The sequence below is a fragment of the Phyllostomus hastatus genome, unplaced genomic scaffold (genome assembly GCF_019186645.2).
Source record: "Phyllostomus hastatus isolate PE091 unplaced genomic scaffold, TTU_PhHast_1.1 phas_contig_34, whole genome shotgun sequence".
Taxonomy (NCBI): Eukaryota; Metazoa; Chordata; class Mammalia; order Chiroptera; family Phyllostomidae; genus Phyllostomus; species Phyllostomus hastatus.
Window position 1 is genome coordinate 4,592,330 of NW_025333857.1, and position 4,149 is coordinate 4,596,478.

Sequence of the window (4,149 nt, forward strand, 5' to 3'; positions counted from 1 at the left end):
CCATCCAGACATCACCCCAGGTGTCAGTGGGTGGAGGGATTAGAAGGATCATATAGATGGATGGTACCTTTCAAGGACCAGGTTTTTTTAATTGATTTTGAAATGCCATGAAAGAAGGACATCATGCCAAGAGCTTATTTTGTGAAATTCTCAGTACAATAAGCCCTATAGAACTCAGTGATAAATTGTGTCACAGACAGGCCTCCTTCTCTGATTTCTGGCTGCTTTAGGTTGGAAACTGGGAATGTTCAAAGACATCATCCTCCCTATGAAAAGTGTTGTGCCTAGTATGGTGATGAGGATGGAGTGGTCTACCCAGCTGACTCTGAAAAAGTGATTTGGGCGATGAGACTGGATTAGGAGAAGAAGAGTCTGGACTTTGTTTCTTATTTGGAGTACATTTGAAGGACTTCTTTGGAGACTCTCAAATAATAATGGGACTTGAGGAAAAGGCTAAATTCTTCTAATTATACTAGCTAGGTCTATTAAGGCAGGAAATATTTGAGCATCATACTTTATTTACAAAGTCCTGTGTTTTTATTTAGTTTAAGGACAGTTTTTGTATTGGAGGAGCATCATTCATTGACCTGGACATGGTTGCATATGTGCTTAGGTTTGTGTGTACTGTGAAAAATGTGGGCAATGTTATTTTGCATCAAGAGCCTTTACTGCATCTGGGCTCTTAAGGAGATGCATCAGTGACTGGCATTCCAAATCCTGGCCAACAGATGAATTCAGCCAATCAGGAGCCAGCAATGTCCTGGCGGCAGGTGACACACAGGAGTTCTTTACACCAGCTGCCAAAATTCAATAATTATGTTGTGTTCTTTAAGCAATTTATTAACATCACAGATCAATTTAGACAATGAATTATCTGGGGGTAATAACAAATAATATACTCATAAAATATAGAAAAAAAGTTCTTGTGCTATATAAGATCATGAGAAGGGCAGACTAAGGCTATTTGGAATAAAGCTTCCATGAACATTCTTGTACAAGTCTTTGTGTGGCCACATGTTTTTATTTTATTTTACTTTATTTTATTTTATTTTTTAGTAAATCCACAGAAGTGTAGTTGATGGGTAAAATTTTTTCTTTAAAATTTCTTTGTTTTATTTTGTGATTTAGTCTATTTTAGCCTCAAATAAATACCTTTGCATTTGTAGTACAGCCATTTGATTTAAGTTCTGGTAGAAAGGAGCCATAGTCTAATTTTCTTTTTTGTCTTGGTTGATGTTTAACTTGTTAGACTCTGGCAGTAGTCCAGATCTATTGCAATTTCTTTTGTAGTGTTGCCTATATTTATGGAAACTGGAAGTTTATCTTATGTTATAAGAAAAAAATAGTCTCTGTGGTAAACTTTAGAAAGACAAAAACTAGAGACAGAAGGACAGCTAAGTGTCAGATTCATCAGCAGAGGAACTGGGAGGAAAGACAGTGTTAGACAAAAGAAGTAAGATGACCACAGAGAAAAGAGGCTTAACTCTCGAGAATAAACATGTAAGTGTAAATATTGAGCACAGAACAAACTTAAAAGTTATCCCTCTTTAAAATCTTTCCAAACACATCTTAAGAGATCTTTCCATCTTTTAAAATACAAACATGTCATTTTACCCTGTGTTGGGGACTGCCCTGCCTGGTCTCAGGAAGCTGTAACCTCCCCGTGACTTAGGCTGAGTGAGAGACCTCCAGACCAGGAGCCACTAAGGAGACAAAACTTATTTCCCTGGCATGAACGCTGCCTGTTCTGTGCCTGACCTCCTAAGCTTGATCAGTTAGCCAATGATGGGTAAGATTTCCCATGGAGGGAATCGCCTAAGACGGGCATGATCACAGGAGGCCTCTGGGAAGAGACTTGGGGCTGTGGAAATGAAGGCGTGATGGAAATCAACCCCTGCCCCCTCAGCTTTGTCAAAGCCTGAGTCCTTGTTCTTAGAAGTGAGTAATCCACGTCTCCTGGCTGCATTTGTCTCCTCTGTTGACTCAGGCCTGCAGAAATAGCAGGGGTGGTGCAGCCTAGACCAGAAACGTTGGCCCCCTGGGGTAATCAGGCCTGGGACATAGAATATGCAAGATCCTGTGAGATCTGTTTGCTGGAGGATGTTATTAAATTAGAATATGAAGGCACAGACAGGAAACCTAACCTAGCTCTTTGAGCCATATGTTAAAACTTCAAGCTCTGCCCAGAATCATACCAGGGGTTCTGTCTGCACCTTTGTAAGTCACCCACTTCTTTTGATTTTTTCTGCCAGACTGTGAATCCACAAACTAAGTCTGTATTCTCAATAAAAATCTGCTTGGGAATGGAGACGAGGCACTCTCCACTAGAGATAGTGGCTGTTCTGCCCCAATTTCCCCACAGGACCTGGTTGTCTCTGTATATGTTTTTCTCCTGTTTCGACAAGCATCCGCAGCAGAGATGGATACTGCTGGCCGGTATCCGCCACAACCCTGGGTTCTTTAAAAACTATCAGAAGTGAGAACTTTTAGGTACATAGTACTTTCTTATGAAAAGAAAGCAGACACTGGGTATTTGTTTTTTAATAGCACATTGTGCTAGGTGTTAGATTAGAGAATTCTTCCATTTCAGGATGCCCAGAAATTGTTCTCTTCCCCTCTTTCTTTTTTTTTAAATATATGTATACTTTTCCTTTGCTTCTTTTAAATCCAAATATGTTAGTTGATCTACTGATATATCTTGAAAAATATGTATTTCCATGATATATCTTTCAACATGGTGTTGTAATCAGAGTTCGCTTGAAAGAAACAGACAAGTAAAAATGGGTACATGGAGAAGATATAAGGTTATGTCACTAATTTAGGGTAGTAAATACGATCAAGATTCATGGAAAGTGAGCCAGGAGATGCCAGTGGGAACTCAGGAGTTCTCTGTTTCTGACTCTGCCATTCTTTGAATTTTACTCTGTCCTTATTTCTCCTCCATTGTGCCTCTATGGTACAACATGTTCTTTCAACTTTATCATTCCCTGCAAGTCTCCGTCATTTTCTTATTTATTGGATGGTTTAACTTGCTTATCCATAGCCTCTGCTCCTTATTAACATGGATTTCCTTGACACCAGCTCTGGTCTCAACTCTACATGGCCTTTCTGCTTTTCCTGACAATAATCTATGTGGATAGAAGTTTAAATTCTTGAGAGAGACTATTCATTTGGTAACAGATAGGCCAATACTTTGCCGGACATAGGGACATAGGGAAAGCTGTCCATCTTTTGTCCAGTACTTAACGCCAAAACAGGGTAAGAGTCATACAGTTCTAATGTGTCCATCTATCCCTTCCTTTTTAAGTAGGGACCATGAGTCAGGGGACTTAAGGGGAAATTGGGCATGGCAAGTAAATTGAATGATATGTCCACTATGAATGGACTTCTGCTTACTGCAAGAAGGAAAGGTAGAAAACCTTTCTAAGCAGCAATTATCTAATACTTCTGTGAAGTCCATAGATGGACAAGAGGCAGGCCAATAGACCAGAGCTATCAAACTAGGCAGTTGGTCAAACTTCAAACTTGTCAGTCATTTTGAAAGGGCATTCCTTTCTTAGTCTAATAAATTGGGGACTTCTGGCTAAGATGGGGGCATAGGTACGCTTTGCCTCCTATCACAACCAAAAGAAGGACGATAACAGATTTAAAAACAACAACCAGAACTACCAGAAACTCAAACTGTATGGAAGTCTGACAAGTAAGGAATTAAAAAAGAAATATTCATCCAGACTTGAAAGAAAGGTGGAGATGGGTAGCTGGGGCAGAGAGGACATGTGGCAAGGAGGCATCTGGAGGGCTGGGTGAGTGAGATAGCTGCTGGTGGTCCCACATTTGCATGTGGATAAACTGGGAAGAATAACGGGGGAGTGAGAAAGACTGCACAACCCAGGGTTTCAGCATGGGAAAAGAAAAACTCAAAACCTCTGGCTGTAAACACCTGTGTGGGTTGTGTCAGTGGGAGAAAATGCCAACCTCATAGGAGAATTCGTTGGAGAGACCCACAAGGTCTTAGAATGTACAAAAACCCACCCACCAGGGAATCAAGCTAGAAGGTCCCAATTTGCTTGTGGGTAGTGGAAGAAGGGACTGTAAGTCAGCAAAAAGCTGAGTAAGTGGCATTATTCCCTCTTGGATCCCTCCCACATA